This window comes from Neopelma chrysocephalum, unplaced genomic scaffold (assembly GCF_003984885.1).
Source record: "Neopelma chrysocephalum unplaced genomic scaffold, ASM398488v2 Primary Assembly neopelma1_74, whole genome shotgun sequence".
NCBI classification, from domain to species: domain Eukaryota; kingdom Metazoa; phylum Chordata; class Aves; order Passeriformes; family Pipridae; genus Neopelma; species Neopelma chrysocephalum.
The window spans coordinates 7,516,653-7,533,925 of NW_020897735.1; the positions used below are offsets into that span (position 1 = coordinate 7,516,653).

General features: G+C 50.8%; 1 long non-coding RNA gene across 1 annotated transcript; it reads right to left on the reverse strand.

Moving 5' to 3' along the window:
* Positions 1 to 15,580: 15,580 nt before the first annotated feature.
* LOC113969588 lies at positions 15,581 to 16,948 on the reverse strand. The gene is made up of 3 exons (XR_003534899.1): positions 16,513 to 16,948; positions 15,935 to 16,003; positions 15,581 to 15,709 (listed from the first exon to the last, which is right to left on the reverse strand). It is a non-coding gene; the product is annotated as an uncharacterized LOC113969588 (long non-coding RNA).
* Between the last annotated feature and the right edge of the window lie 325 nt (positions 16,949 to 17,273).

Genomic DNA, 17,273 nt, shown 5'->3' on the forward strand with positions numbered 1-17,273 from the left:
GTTTTCATGTTGATGTGAGCCCTGAGAACTGGCCTGAGCCTGCATTTATTGTGTTTATTTCTAATATCAACACGTAAACGATGCACGGCAAAGAACCATCACAGAATCACAGAACAGTTTGGGTTGGAAGGGACCTTAAAACTCACCCAGTTCCAACCCCTGCCATGGGCAGGGACTGTTTCCACAAGACCAGGTTGCTCCAAGCCCTGTCCAGCCTGGCCTTGGACACCCCCAGGTGTCTCTCTGCAGTGTTGGTGTCCTCCCTGCCCTGTCTCATTACTGAATATTCACTCATTTCTTGTTGCTCCTGGGCACATTTTTGTGAAGCCAGGGAAGTCTGCAACACAACACCTGCTTCCAGATCCTATCGATCCGAGGGGAGGGAGATGGAGAGCATTAAGTATTTAAATGGAGACAAGTGAGCCTGTGTTGCTGTGACACCCAGTAACCTCCCAGCCAGCACCTCAATTCCTAGTAAGGTTAAAAAAAAAAATCATTTGTTCAATCAGTCATTAATGAAGCCATAAATCATTAGGAGAATAATTCTTCCCAAATTGAATTACTCCTTTCAATTACCTTGCTTTTTTTTTTTTCCTCCTTTCCTTTCATTCCTTCATTCCCCAAGGAGCTGAGCAGAGTCAATGCATTGGAATTAGACTTAACCAGGTGGATGCTGCTCAGTAACTTGTTGACTTCTTTTCCTTTCTGGTCCCTCAGCTGTTCTTTTTCTCCGCAGACTGTGGCAGGAGAAAATGAAAACCGTGATGACAAAGCCCATGGATTCCCCCGAGGATAACTCAGTAAGGTTTGGGTTTTTATTTACCTTTGTATGGAATGAGTCCTTCTGGAAAACAGAGAGCAGGAGCCTGTCTCTGATTTTATCTTAATGAACATTACTGATCCCTGAGCTCCAGCTCGGAGCCTTTCACACCTTATCACCGCCAGAGCCGGGCTGAGACCTGATAAAGAGACACACCAAACAAGATTTAATCTGCCCAACATTTCTGCACCGCTGCCTCATCCCTAATGGAATCTTCACTTGTTTGCAGCCTCACAGCAAACAGGGAATGTACAAGTGGCAGGTGCAGAACAAAAATCTCCTGGTCCTACCACGCTTTGTGCTCCAAGTCCCAGGGACCAAAACTCCAGGTTATTCTGTCAAAATGAAAAAGGGATACTCTAGGGTATTTTTAGGAATTTCCTTTTTCCTTCTCCATTTCATGTTTCCCCCCTGAAACACGTAACATTTGTCAATTTATCCCCAAACCCAGAGCCCTCCACGTCCTGCAAAGCAGAGACATGGCCATGACAGATTTTTTTCCACAAACTTCATTTACTTTTCCCTTCTTCCCTGACATTCATGAAGGGGTTAAAAATAATATCTCAATTTTTTCCCTTGCCCTCTGCACTGACCACCATCAGCTCTCCCAAGCTGCACTTGAAAAAAGTTAATTTTTATTTAAGCTCTTCCATCCTGTTTGATATTCATTATTCTTTTCATTACTTCTTAACTCAGCTGAGTTTCTTACCTTGTTTTCATGCAACTCAGCCTATTCTCCATTCACTAAATCCTCTGAATCCCTGAATTGCAGTTTTGTTATCCTTGTTGTTATTGCTTACATCCTGTCTCGGCCATCGTGACATTTAGGTTTTTTTTTTTCCCTGAGGCTTAGATTTGTGTGTGCGTGTGTGTATGGATATATAATACATAATTTGCTGAGCAGCATGCAAATTGCAATCTCTGGGAGAATGGCAACCTGCACATTGCCAGAATGAGCATCAGTGAAATATGGGAAATTAATTTAGCCCCACGAAGTAGATAATTACTATTTTGCAGATTGAGAAAGTGGGGCATAAAGAGATTAAGGCCCAAGGACCCAACCTAGCCAAAACCCAATCATATGCTTAATTTAAAGGAGATTAGATAGTCCCCTTAAAGCCAGCAGGAACACTCCTTGCTTAATATCAGGCAGACATGGAAATGTTCTGCTGAGCAGAGCCAGGGTGGTGTTGGGACAGAGCTCAGTGAGGAAGGGCTTGTGCAGACCCAGCTCTAACAAACCTGGGCTGGAATTCACTCACAGGGACACCTCCCACCACGACAGCCCCTGTCCTGCACTGCTGCTGATTTTCCAGATTAATTGCTATTACCTACTAATGTGTGTTAAATGCATTGAGGTTCTCAGCTAAGCAGCTTTAGGAAATTATACAAGAATTAATATATTATAGATGCTGCCTCGTGGGGTTAATCCAGCCACGTTTCTAGTGCGTGTGAAACAGCATGAAAACCTGCTTTTCCCTCCTCCCAGGGCCCTCCAGGGCAGGAAAAGCTCCCTCCTCTCCTCCATCCTGCCTGCTTTTGCAGGGTGGGTGTTGCAGTGCTTGGGGCAGGGACAGGTTCTCTGCATGTCCTTTCTGGATCCAGCAAAAACAGCCCATGGGAAAACACCAGTAGTTTGAAACCCTGGTTGGTGTGATCCAGAAAACAACAGTAAATTGAAACCCTGGTCGGTGTGATCCAGAAAACAACAGTAATTTGAAACCCTGGTCAGTGTGATCCAGAAAACAACAGTAATTTGAAACCCTGGTCGGTTTGATCCACTTTTGCCTCTTCCACGAGCCACCAGCACTCGATGCACCACAGGGAGAGCAGCCACAGGGTGGGAATGTGATTCATCCCACTGTTCAGCCAGGAGTAAAACCTCCATGGAAAGCAGGAGCCCTTGTTCCATCAGGGATGGAGAGGGTCTGAGTAGTCTGTCCAGGAGCTGCAGCCTGGATGGAGGGGGATAATGGGGGAATGACGATGATCCCACTGCCTGAGCTCCAGAAGACTCAAATGCCAAACCTGACATGTTGGTGACACATTTGGTGGCCTCTCCCTGAAGTTTCACCTGCCATCCTCAGCTTTGGAGCTGGCCTGACATTTCAATGCTGTTTGGTTGGGTTTTTTTGAATTTTGAGAACAGATGAGAGCACAGCAAGGCCATCTCCTCCTCCCACAGCAGAGCTGGAGTGCAGGTCCTGAGGAAGCTGCGTGTCTCATCTACACCCTCATCCACCACGTGTTCTTCACACATCGCTCCTCAGCAATGGCCAAGGCTGCTGTGGTCCATCTAACTTGTCATATATCTTTCAAACTAATGTACAAATAGAGTTTTACATAAAATACGGGGCAGAAGAGTTATGCCAGTCCTGTAGGAAAGTAATACCCATCTTAATAAAGTGTGTAAATACATATTTATCTGCTAGACTGGAATCAGAGAGGCTGTTCTGGTCTGCTGGAGAAAAGAAATACACACTTTAAGACTGTCTAGGTACATAATTACCTTAGAGAGAGAGTGAAATAAATCATCAGTGTCTTCTTGCTGTCCTGAGCTCTCCTTAACTCCTTTGCCAGCAATGAGCATCCCCAGGCTCAGTGCAAACCCACCCAGCAACAATTAGTGAGCTTGGGAGAGAAACCAGTATGCAGAGTGGTGGGGCAGAGCCTTCCTCTGAGCTTTGGAAATTCCTCTGGAAGCATTTGGGTCCTACCCAGCACGGGATATATTTATTTTTACTGATGGAATGAGACGTTGAATCTACAGAGACAAAGTTAAGTGAAGGAGAATCGATTTGGGAAAGACACACCGGCTTCACCTGCCTCCCGATGGCGCCTGACTCGCGGGGAGGGATTTGAAGGCTCTAAGCCCAGCTCTGAGCCGGGTTTTGGGAAGGGTTTGACCACCCCCCTCCATCCTCCCTGACTCTGCTCCTGCTCAAGACATGACGTCGTCTCCTAAAAGCCAAGCTCAGCTATTTTGGGGGGGTTGCAGCCGTTCGATTTTATATTAAACTCTGCTCGTTGTCCATAAGGAGTTAATGAATAGATGGAATAGATGCCTTAATGAGCGGCCAGTCGATGAGGTGCCCGGTGCAGCCTCCAGTCGATAACACACTGACAACGTCCTCACGGGCATCTGCAGCAAAAACTCCTCGTGTCTGCAATATGCTTATAACCGCTATTAATTATTTATTGGTCTTTTAGAAAACGTTTCCAAGTGGGTCCCAGAATAAAAGGCTGCTGGCTCCTCTTCCTGTCTCTCGTTCTCCCTCTCCGTGCAGGCACCGAGGAGGGGCTGCATCTCCACATATACACACACCCCCAAGACTGGGGCCAGGCAGGGTCGGGGCGGGGGGACAGAGCTTTGAACAAGGGCACGGCTCCTCTCCTTCATTTCTCGGCTGTCTCCTGAGCTGGTGGAAATCGGCTCTGCGAGGGAAGCGCACACAGAGCTCCGGATCTGAGAAAATGCTCGAGCGACGCAGCATCGGGGGATGCTCAGGGAAGGACGGGCAGCGAGGCACACACAGGCAGGGATAAACTTAGCGCCAGCCCTCGCCAGGCTGTTACATTCACATGAACACGAAGAGGCCAAGGACTCCGAGCACCGAGATGCCCAAGTTGCTTTTTCCGAAGAGCCGGGACGCGGCGGGGAGGTGCCAGACTGGGCTGGGTTCGAGATGCAGCCTCTGAGAAGAAAAATGAATTATTCATCATGGCCCAGCCTGGAGATCCTTGGTGATAAATAATGCTAAGTACGAGCTTGCTACATGCCTCAGCTACAGCCTGCCCCTATGCTGCCTCCTATTTTTTTTTTTTTAAGAGTACTATGGATTACAGAGCACAATTTGATGGGATAAGTAGTGTTTGAAATTGTTCTTTAGGCTGGAAGGCTCACCTCCTTTTGCAAGGCTCCTGGAAGCTGCTCTTCAGTTGCATTCTTCAGTCATTGCTCCCAGCTGTGTGTCAAAGCACACCCCAGAGATTCAAGCACCAGTGTCATGGAGTTCCCTGGGATTTGTTCAAACAAATGAATTTTGTATTATTTTGATGGCAAAAGAGGACTGATCTTTGCTTCCCTCCACCTGTCCCCTGCATCTCCATCCCATGCTGCACAGGGAATGCAGCCTCAGGCAGGAGCTGGTGGGGCACCCCAGCGTGTTCAGCTGACACCTGCAAAAGGCTTGAATAGAATCACAGAATCACAGAATGGTTTGGGCTGAAGGGACTTTAAAGCTCATCTCGTTCCAACACCCTGCCCTGGGCAGGGACACCTTCCCCTATCCCAGGTTGCTCCAAGCCCTGTCCAACCTGGCCTTGGACACTTCCAGGGATGGGGCAGCCACAGCTTCTCTGGGCAACCTGTGCCAGGGCCTCCCCACCCTGACAGGGAAGAATTTTTTCCTAGTATCTAATCTAATAGCATCATTATAATTAATCACTCCTAATGACTGCTTGCAAATAAAGGGACAGACGGTGCCACCGTGTCCAACCTCTGGCAACGCCCCAGGAGCTGTGCACGAGCCCAAACCAGGTGATTAAAATTCTGTGTTTCCTTAAGAGCCCGTTTCCTTTTCTGAAAAGCAAGTATGTAAAAACAGCCTTTCCCTGGGCTAGGATTTGCTGAACCTGCAGCCCTTTGGCAAGGGATGGTTGACAGTGAGAGGTGGGAGTACTCCCCACCTCTGCCAGGCAGCTGCATCAGGAAAAGCCCAAAGGAAGGAGCAGGGCAGGGCTTAAAGTGGGCTTAATTTATCTGCCAAGGATATCACTTAGAGAAAGCCCATGGGCTGCAGCCACAGGGTCAGGAGCTGTTTCTATCCATGAGTTTCAAAACAAGTAGGGTCTGGCAGGAGCACCTGAAATAACGAGCTGGGTCTTCTCCAAGGGGAAGGGCAAATGGACCAGGAGCAGCTATGCTGGAGGAGCTGCCACTGCACCTCCTGCCTGCTCTCCTCTCCATCACTTGCTGATGCAAGGAATTATCTGCTTGTCGTGGTGGCAACTGGGGACATTTGGTTGTGCCAAGAAAGGAGCATGCCATGGGTACAGAGCCATCTGCCAGTGTGTGAGACAGGACCAGCACAGTTATGGGGGCGTGGCTGTGCCTTCCCTGCACACCTCCACAGCCCCGAGGTCACCAAATGCCAGGTACCCCAAACTCCTGCAGGTTCAGCAAGCCCAGAGGCCACAGTGACAGCAGGAGCGTGGCACAGGGTTTGTGCAGGCTGGCTGGGGAGCTGGGGGTGAGGTTGAGACCTTGGCAATGAAGTGGTGGGGTGGGGGGGAGTCTCTCTCTTTTCAGCAGGATGACTCTGACTTGCTGCACTCCCTTTTATTTCCCCCCCCCAGCAAACCAGAGGAATCCTGCAGGCTCCTTCCCATAAATCTGAGTAAATTCCTGCACAGGACTGGGCAGGAGAGTTGTGCACCCAGGAAGCTGAGGACGCTTTAGAGGCTGTGTTTTCCCACTGGTGCTGGAAGCCTGTTGTCCCCATTGACGTCAGAGGGAATTTTGAGCCTGCACCAGCTCCGAGAGTTTAATCATTTGTGACCTCTCTGAAGAAACCTGGGAAATTAGGAGCAGAGTTAAGAGCAGAGCCCAGGAGTCCTGATCCCTGCGTCCTTCATTTAATCACAAGACAAAGCTTTCTCCTGATGGAAAGCAAACAGAGGAGGACTGGAGCAGAGCTTTGCCATGAATTAAAATTGTTCTCACTATTGCCCAGATTGGAGTCGTTAATCCCAGTCTCTTCTGGTTTCTGCTCTTCACTCACTTCCATGTCTCAGCCTGCAAAGGGAACATGGAGGATGTGGCTTTGCAGGAGAATTTGAGTTCACTCTGGCTGGGGTTTGCAGTCCTCAGTATGGAGGGTTGAATGGCATTTTGGAAGCCCAGTCTCAGCCACGTCCTCCACTGACACATGAGCTTTTTTCCATTTGACCAGTATGTGTTGCTTGCTGGGACTGGGGGATCTTCACAACCCTACAAATTTTGAAGGCAGTTTAACCTACATCCACCTTAACTGCTGCCAGAGGTGCTGGTTCTGCCCAGGGGCAGAGGGGTCTGCTGCCTGTGACCCTGTGATTTCCCTGCACCCTAAAACCAGCTTCATAATCCAGAATTAATCTGGGACATCAAATTGTGCTGTGGTCATATAGAATCATGGAATCATAAAATATCCCGATCTGAAAGGGAGCTACAAAGATCATTGAGTCCAGCTCCTGTCCCTGCACAGGATAACCTCAAAAATCACATCATTGCATTGTCATTTTTAAGAAAGCCCCCACCAGCCTGTGGGTCACCAGTGGTTTGGCTCTGGGATAACTCACCAAACTGACTGATCCTCTGAGGACGAGCCCATGTCCTGATGCAATAAAACATGAAACATAACACATTTTTCCTGGAGAAATCTGACACTGTGGGTTAGATCTGGGGTTAAGAAGGCTCAGACTACCTGACACAAGCAAAAGCTTCCTTTAGAAGATGCATTCCTGAAGAGGTTTGCCTTGAATAGGCCCTTTGCTTTTCTGTGCATTTCTGCACTAGAAAGCAGGGAATTGACTGTGTTTCAACTTCTTTAATTAAACTGAGTTAAAATCCATCAGCACAAAGTTTCCTGCTATGCCTACACAAAATCTGTTCAATGAAAAAGCCAAAATACAATGGCTATTACTTTCTGTCAAGTTCTACAGGATTTTCTTTTTTTAAGAGAGGCTGAACAGCTCATTCTGCACTAGTTAAATTCTGCCTTCCGCTCCTAAGCTTTTTCTTTCAAATGGATATATCTTTGTTAAACAAGCCGGGCTGAAATCCTGCCTTTTCCATCCATCCTCTTAAGGAGCTTGACTGATGCAACCTCGTGACACAGCCCAGGGAGCAGGATGGAGGGTGGTGGAAGCAGGGGCAGCAGGGTGATGGAAGGGGAAGCAGGAATCCTGCATGGAGGGCCCCACTTTCACAGCAGGAAGAGGGATGTGTTGTCAGTGTGCATCCAGAGCAGGTCACTTCTGGTCTCAAACAGCATTTAATGTCTTCTCTGTTATGACCACATCGGTCACAAGTTCCATGGATTTAGAATGGGAAGCTGCTCTTGCCAACCTCAAATGGGTTTTCTCTTTTTTTCTTTTTTAATGCAAGGCACACATTTATACACCTCAAGCTGTGCATTTAGTGCTGGTGGCAGCTCGGGGTGGGCTGGGATAGGTGTGGTGGAGGCAGCTGCCCTGGTCTCTGCCCCACTCCTCAAGAACAGGATACTGCACTCCTGTCTTAATCCCCATGGAATGCTTTGGGAGCTGTGCAGGGAAAGACTCTTTAAATATATGATGAGGCATTAAGATACATTTGCTGCTCTTACTGTGATATGTGCCATTTCCAAAGGGTGAAAGGGCAGGTTCTTCATGCAAAAAGAAGCACATGGGACTTAAAATATGCCAAGCACTGCTGCTGAGCATCTCTTAGTATCATCTTATACCAGCAACCTCTGATGGGGAGATTTCCAGGAGGATTAAACTGCAAAACCCTTTTCCGGCATCTGCTGCTTGAAGAGAGAGGGTTGCTATGGCAACAGCATCTGGCCTATTCACATGAGTTTTATAAGGGAAGAAACAAATAAAAAATAAAGCAAAGACAACACACACGTTGCACAAAAAGAGAGGTGACTTTGTCTGCCTTCATCAGAGGGAGAGTCAGAGAATTATGAATAATCCAGCCTGGCTGTTGGTTTAAGTGTGTGTTTGTCACCACGTTCCTCCAGAGCTGGAGGGTGGGACATGGGCAGAGGGGCCTTAGTTTAGCAAGGAGAGGAGGATCCACGGCAATCACACGCATGTTGATGCGTGTGTTGGGGATCCTGGGCACTCCCTGACTCCCAGGGTGGCACTGGAGCAGCTCCCAGGCATCTCTGGCCATGGTGGGCTCTCCTGGTTCCCAGCCATGGGGTCCTTCTCCTCCTCTGCATCCCTGAAGCCTGACTGGCAGCATTGACCTCCAGCAAGGGCTGAGGAGCTTCTCTGCAGGGTTGGAGTCAGATCCCAGGGTAATCAGGATGATTGAGTTTTTCCTAGGATATGGATGGGGAGGACCCCAGGGATTTCAGAGATGCTCCTAAGCAGGTATGAACTCCTGCATTCAGCACACTTTAATGAGCCTTTCTTGCTACAGCCCAGCCCAACACAAGGCCAGGCCATTGTTCTTCCCTTCCCAGGAGAAGATGGGTTTAGCAGGAATGTTGTAGGGAAGGACAAGGGGTGGGTCCATGCTGGGTCAGGCACCAGCTGTTCTCCACTTTTCCTCCACCAACTCCAGTGTGTCCTTGGGAATGGTCTCACTTTTAAGTAGAGAAGTTTTTCTGGATACTCTTTGGAGACAATCTCTTTATCGGTTTGATTTGTATTTCAGGGCAGAACAGCAGATATTAATGATGGCTCCAAGCCAGAACATTTGGACCAAGGTCTGGAGAAGGTCCAGGATGGAGACAGGCAGCCTGCACATGTGAACCTGCTGATGGGGCCCTGACAGCTGACCAGTTAATCATGGCAAAGCACTGGGAAGAGGCAGAGCTTTTCCAGGCAGTTGGCGCCAGCTGGGCAGGCATGAGGTGCCTACATGGTCCAGCACTTTCATGCCAGGGGCACAGGGAATCCAGATCCCACATACTGGCAGGTCTGCTGTGGGTAATTCCATTACACACTGGACAAGTGGTGGGGCACAGAAGGGCAGTAACTTGCTCAAGGACATAAAGTACAACTGGATTAGGTGGTTGATCCAAGCCTGATCCGTGCTAGCTGGGTGCTCTGGGGGGTTATTCCTCCTCCACACCCACATGGGTGGTTTGGAACCCAAGCCAAAACACTGTGCCATAAGCACCAGGGCTTGTGCTCAAGTTCAGGCAAGCAGGGTCGTTCCAGAGATCCCATACATCACCAAAGCCCCGTCCAAGCCCAGCATACATTCCTATTGTTTTCAGGAACACACACAGACCCAATTTACCATCTGGTCTGGAACTCTTTATGCTCTGAGCTTGATGCAAATCAACACAGCTCCACTAATTGCTGGGATGTTAATGATGCTCATGCCAAGGCACAGTCAGGCTAAGCAGCCCGGTGCCAGCTCTGCACCACACAGACAGCGTGACTGTCCCACAGCCTGAGAGGTGCCACGGCCCCTCAGCCCCAGTCCATGGCTTACAGGGCAAGGTTCACCTGCTTGGGGATGCTCCCAGAGCCTAAAATGCAAAGGTGACAGCAAAAAGAGCTAGAAAAGGAAAAGGAGTGGTGATATAAAGGAGGAATTGATCCCTGCAGACGCTCTGCCCTGCAAACGCCTTGGTGTGGAGAGGAGAGGGCAGGTAGTGAGAGACAGGGGTTGGGTGTGGGATCAGATGAAATCCTTATTGCAGATTCAGACAGGGAGAATATCTGAGCCAGTGCAGCGAAAAGCCTGTGCCTGCAGAAGGAGGTTGCAGCAATTAGCACCTCAGCATCTCCTGGATCAGGCAGCCTGCCTGCCCCTGGCCCTCCTGCCCACCACCTGCCTCCTCCTGCGGGCACGGAGCAGGGCTGGAGCTCTGGAGATGCTGCCCAAAATAGTCACAGCCAACATCCCGCAGCCCCCAGGGCCAGTCCTTCCTGCTGCTGCTCCAGCCCAAGTGGGGAGTCACTGGTTTGCCTGTGGCAGGGAGACTTCAAGCAGTTCCAAATGACCCCGTCACTGCAAATCCATAGAGCTGTGGTCGAGCTGCAGAGGAGAGGCCAATTTGGGAACCTGAAGCAAATGTATTCCCATGGCTGGTGATTAGGAAGAGGTTCAGATTAGATGTAAGGCACCACGTGTGTCTACGCTGGCTCATGGCTGTGAATCCTTAAGCATCTTCCCCAGTAACCTCCCCCTCTTCTTCATTTTGTTCTTTCACAACTGATCAGCGATTTCTCTTCCCAGCACTTGAAACGAGAGAATAGGAATTTTAGGATGCTCTGTTGGACTCATTTATTTACCCATTACCTTGTCCCACATGGAGAAAAACACTCTTTAACCTGCTGAGACCTGCCAGGACAGGGGCCTGAAGCCACCCTGATGTCCCCACAGAAAAGGCAGCAGTTGTTTGTGTACCCCAGGAGGGTCACACAGGCAGTGCCTGCCAGGATTGCCAAAGGAAACAGGGCAAAAGGAGCCTGTGGGGAGTTCAGGTTGCCCTGAGACCTCTCTTTGCTCCAGATTTTAGCTTGGAGTGGAGGGGATCAAACATAACAACAGGGCAGGGCTTGGGGCTGGCAGCAGCAGCTCCAGCTGGAGTGGGTCAGGAGCGGTGCAGAGGAGACTGCAACCTTCCCATGCCAACTGTCCATAAAGGATTTCTTGTTTCCTTTCATTAGGCTACTCAGGCTAATTATTTTCAAGTGCACTGTTCCAAGCTTAAAGAAAAGAAAATCGAGTCACTAAGGAGCTGATGCCGTGCAGGATGGGCAGGGCTGGCAGGATGCGGGGCTGGATTGAGGCAGGAGCAGGGATGAGGAGAACCTGGTCCATCACCCAGAACCCACGTGGGTTCAGAGGGTCCAACCACTTGCCCAGCTGCCAGATATTGTATCTCTGCAGCTGAGGAGGGGACCAGCAAAGCTCCACCAAAACCCCACCAGGTCCGTGCAGAAATGACCCCAGAAAGAGCTACGGGCTGGTACCAAGGGCAATGCCCCACTCTGGAGAGCCACAACCAGCCCAGGGCTGTACAACTGGCTTTAAATTGCCTGCTCTCCTCTTCCCCTCTTTTTATTATTCCTTGTTCAGCTGCAGTGGCAGTAAATCCTTTAGGAGTTTTCCACAGATCCCCTCTGAGGATGAGGCAAGGCAAATGAGCCTCTCTGGCGCTGCCCCCGTGTTTGCCCAGCCCTGATTTACACCTTCCCAGAGAGCACAGGACATGGATTAGGGCCAGGCTCTTGCTGCTGACCACTGCAGTACTTCTCCCCCTTCCCTGAACCGTGGCCTATTTTGGAGCTAATAAATCCCCCCAGCAGCCTGCCAGCTCCTCCTGGTCAATCCCAAAGAGTGGGAAAGGGAGGAGAAAAAAACAGGGGGGAAAAAAAACTGGCATCACCATGGCAACCTGCTCTTTCCTGGAGCTGCAAAACCTTAATGTTCCCACTCCCCATTTTTCAGTTGTGTTGGATCAGGCGAGGATGACAGTCGGCATCACTACGTGTTCCGAGTGTCGGATGCTCATGGAGTTGTGCTTCAAAGCAAGCTGCACGTTTTATGCATCCTCCTTCAGGATGACTGGATCCAGGTCCCTCCACGGATCACCTCCAGGAGGTGGCTGTGTGGTTTTGGGCAGCAGGACCATTCCCAGGGCAGGGAACACTATTGCCTTGCCATGCTCAGTGTGTCAGGTGGGCTCTGTCGGGACAGGGACCCCCTTGGTCACAGTCACCACCCTCCCAGGAGGTTGCTGCTGTAAATCAGGTTTGCTTTTTGCCTCATTCCCCCTTCTCTTGCTCCTTATTAACCCCCCTTTTGTTCAAGGACAGACCTTTTGTAGCTCCAAGCACACAGGGGCTGTTTATTCCCCTCTCAGCGTGCACAGCACGGAGCTGGGGCTGCAGGGGTGACCATGGCACCCTGCAAAACACTCACAGCCCTCACACCCGACACAGCAGGCACTTCTGAGCCTGGTGAAAGCTGTTGGGAGCTGGGTGGGGAGGAAGGATCAAGCTGTCCCACCACTCATCCTGGTGTCCTTGAGCTCTTGCGGGTGGGGACATGGCACCCTCAGCAGGAAGGGAATGGGCTCTCCAAGGGTGTTCCAAAGGGCTTTAAACCTCCATAATGTCTCATTTACAGCTTATTACCAGCCTTCTGTGCAGGGAAAAGCAGCCAGAGGTGTAAGGGAGGAGGCTGTGCCCCCTGGAAGGGTGGTGGAATGCTGGATTGATGCAGAGCATCCGGGGTTGGGAGCAGGAGTGGATCTGGGAAGCACCACTCATCCTAATGGATCTCAAAAGATGCTGCAGTGAACCCCAGACGAGCTTCACCCCCAGAAGCTTCCACTTCATAAAGACCCTCACCCAGGGTCACCCATTTGGGCACCACCCAAAGTCTTTCATTCCCACCAGAGAAGATGGCAGTGCAGCAGATGGGCCTGCACAGAAAGAACATTGCTCCTGCTTTATAGCTCAGGCAGCGGTGCTTTATTTATTTATTTACATCATATTTGCATTTGCAAACCCATTTCCCTTCTCTGCAAGCAGAAAGGCAGGCGGGTGTCACCAGATGGGCACGGATGGTGCTGCCCACCACGGCTGGCACTCTGAGCCCCAGGGTTCGGTGTTAATAAAGCTGGATCCCAACACCCCATTAGGAAAACGAGATGCCAGGAGCGCCTGGTGAGCGTGGCAGGGGCTGGTTTTCCTGCAGGTCTGATGAGCTCTCCTGGGCAGAGGGAACGCAGATGCTGCAGTTGGCTCTTGGTGCCCCTCCAAGACGGGCAGCGTTGAAGGGAGTGAGTGGAAGTGGAGAGCGGGTCTGGATGCCATTCAGGGGATTATCGTTATTTAATAGTTGGTTTAAGTGAGTGCAGAGCCTCGGTGCCTCCTGGCACAGGTGCACGTTTTTGGAAAAAGCTGTTGGAAAAAGCAAAGCACAGCCCCAAAATGAGCTGGATTTGCTGCCCATCCGGAGAGGTGGCACCATTGCAGGGTGCTGGGCAGGTCTGGGTGCTCAGACACGGCACCACACAGCCCCCTCCTGGGAATCCAGAAGCCAAATTGGTGGTTTCCAGCTGTGGGCTGATTTATCCAGTAGGTGCTGTGACCTGATGGAGGCAGGAGCTGCAGGGAGAAGGTGTTGTTCCACCTGGGCATCAGTGAAGTGGTTATTTATTTCATGAGATGTTTGACCAGACAACTCCCCCCATGTAAAAATGATTAAATATTTCTCTCCCAGTGCCCCTTTGCATTAAATAGTTGAGCTGCCCTTTACCAGGAGGGAAACTGAGGCACGGGCTGGACCTTCCTTTCTTGTGAATGTCCCCTGCAGAAGAGACAAGAACAGCCCCTTCCCATCTGCTCTGCTCAGCCAAACTGTCTCCCAGTGCTTCTGTGGAAGGCAGAGGCTCTGGCATCATCCCACCTTGCCTGGGCAGCCCTTGCTGTGCTGCCACCACATCTCCCCCCGGGGAGTTGGCTTAATGAAGATTAAGGAAGTGCTGCTACAAATATGTCAGTCATAAAAATAACAGAAAATAATAAAGGGAATAAAGCACCGTGGCTATCAGCCCAAGTGGAAGCCTCAATTAGCAAATATATCAATCATTGATGACATCTTAAGTAGCATTTACAGTGAGAGCATTACAAAAATGATTTGCAATTACAGCACTGCTGCAACTTTGCTGGGAGCGGAGCTTCCTGGGAAATGGGGATGCCTCAGGGAAACACCATCCAGGCTCCCAGCCCAGCACAAAGCCAGGGTTCACTGCCCTGGGTGGGATACTTAGGAATATCTGCAACCACAAGAGTTGTTGCTGCCTTTAGATTTGCCAGGGTGGGGTCGTGGAGGATGTTCAGGATGCCGTGGCACAGCTCCACGGAGGGGGAACATTTGCTCCTGCCTCGGGGTGGAAGGGGTTTGGCTGGTACTGAGGGTTGGGATGGAGAGAACACACAGCTGGATCTCACCAGCCTTGCTCCAGCCTCCTGCCCACGAGCGGTTTGGCCTCGCAAAGCCTCCAAAAGAGCCATGTGGACAGGTCCCATCTGCTCGTTCCTGGCCTGGGTACAGGGTGAGTTAACAGCCCGGTGGCACTGGCTGCAAGGAGCGGGATAAGGGCCCAGCACATCCAACCAGGACCATCCTGTTGGGTGCCACCACCTGCCCCCCAGCCGCCCCCGTGGCCCAAGCAGGGACCGGCCCACTGGGGACGGAGCCAGAGATGATTTACAGCTCCACTGCTAATGCCTAAGGCCCGGGATAAAAAGGGATTGGACAAAGGCGCTGGAACATGCACAGTCATTTATGAATATTACTAGATTACAGGCAGCTTACAGGCTCCCAGCTGTGATCAAACCCCTCCGGGCAGCGCAGCGAGATAAAGGCGACAGGAGGAGCAAAGCCTCTCCCAAACGTCCTCCAGCCCTGAGATGTCTTCCTGCACACACACACACACAAACAAAAAAACCCCAAACACACAAACACTGCCTTGTTTGCTTGTTTGTTTTAAAGGAATTTGTTGGGTCTTGCTCAAACATCCGCAAACATCCCATTTGGCAATTGATTTCCGCAGCTGGGAAGAATCAGAAAAGCAGCTTCTTCTTGAAGAAAGAAAGAAAGGAAGAAAAACACTAATTTGGAGGGGTTTTTTATTAGAAACCCCAGCGTCTCCCACTAAAAAAAATGTACTGATAAAAGATCCATTTCCTTTTGTTTTTAGTCCCTGCCCTGCTCAAGCCCTAACATGTTCCTGCAGATGCAGGTTCTGTGCTGGCGTTGATTTAATCAGCTCAGTAAACTGAGGTCAAGGCTGAGTGGAAGGAAGATGCGTGGGGAGAGCACAATGCAGCCAAAATATTTCTGCGCTCCAAGTGCAAGGTGAGCTCCTGGGGCTCCAGCATTCCAGTAGGATGATGGCTCTGCCCTGTGCAGCTCCCAACTTTTCTCTGTGCACATCTTTCCAGGGAGCAGCAAGCACAGCAAACCTCTCCTGGGAGACCCCTCTGGGCATTGGCAGGTTTCTGGATTGATGAAGTCTTGCTCTCAGCTTCAAAACCCTCTTAGCTTCAGAGCTTCATGGTAGGAGGATGGAGGGATTGCAGGTTTCCCAAAGCACGTTTTATCCCTGGGGGGTTGCAGTTTGCGGTGCTGGTGGGACCTGAGTCTCTGCTCACAGCCTGGGAATCACAGAATCTCAGAATGGTTTGAGTTAGAAGGGACCTTTTAGACCACCTCATTCCACCCCCTGCCATGGGCAGGAACACCTTCCACTAGACCAGGTTGCTCAGAGCCTGGCCTAAGATGAGTTGGAAGAGCATCCTTGCAAGTGTTCCCTAAGCCTTGCAGGCTCTGCCCACCCTGCAGCCCCCTCCCAGCCCAGCTGCAGCTCAGCTCACACTCACCCACAGCTCGGAATGTTTATGGTAAGTTTGCCCTCGGTGGTTGGTCTCCTCACAACCCTCTTCAAGGATCTGCAGTGATCAAAAGAGAGAGGAATTATTCAGAACAGTGTAACAAGGAATAAATAATGCGCCGGCAAGGGAAGATGGGGAGGTGGGAAGTGAGAGCAGCAGGAATAATAGCGGTTATCTCCGGGTGAGTAATTTGCCCAAGGGTTTGGAGTGATGGGCTGAATTGCTGGTGGGCTCTGAGGGAGCCCTGATGACTGGGGGCAGCTTTGGGGTGTCCCACACAGGACAGTGGGGAACAGCTGAGCAATTTGGGAATATTTCTGGGTGCCTCCCGCCCCCTGCCCACTCCCAGCCTTCACAAGGATCTGCCTGAGAGCACCACGGGCAGGTCTGGGCAGCCTCCAGTTACCCCAGAGCAGTGAGGGATGTGGGATGGAGGTCAGTGCTTGTCTCCACAGCCTGCCAGGGGGGGTTGATCCTGCTCTCACACCGGGGCAGCTCCGTCCCCCGGCGCCGCTGGGATTCCATTAACACGCGGGCACAGGCGCTAAATTACTTTTAATAAATACCTAATGAGGAGATGACAGCCACTTCTGGACTCTCAGCAGTCCCCTCGGTTATTCAGCAGCTCAGAAATGCACAACTCGGGTTCAGTAATTGATAGTCCACTGATGTGGAGCTCAGGGGTAGGAAAGGGCCCCATTAATTACTGCTGGGCAGCGCTGGGCTCCGGCACCAAATGCCACCAGGAGAGTGCTCTTGGAAGGATGCTGATAAAACACAGCAGCTCTGCACTGCACATCACCAGGGGGTCCTGCCTGCTCCCTCTGGAGATGGGCTGGTGGTCCAGGGGCTCAGCAGGGGACCACAAGTGCAATTAAAATTCAGGAAAACTCAACCCAAGTGCTGGCTCTGGATTTTCAGTATTTCTTGGAGGGCTTGTGGCCAGGCCTGCTCCCCACAGCCCCAGCCCCGAGCAGTCAGCCCAAAGCTGTTTGCTGCTGCACATCCCTTTCTCCAGGGTGGAAATGAGTCTGAGAGAGCTCTGTGGCATCTTCCTGTCCTAGAGCAGGGCAATGCATGTTCTGGAGGGCTTTTTGAGCCCCTGGAATTATGGCCAGCAGCAGGTTGTCAGCATTGCCCTGGGGCTGGAATGTGGGATAGGCATGGCTGCCTCCAAGCTGGCTGCAAGGTGAGGGGAAAAAAAAAAGGGATGTTGGCAGAGTGGATCATCCAGTAAAGTGGAAAACAGGCAGAAAGAGGAGAGCTGCTCTACAAATCCCCAGGAGACTAAGCCCCACGTGCATGTTCTGCTCCCCTGCCCACTGCC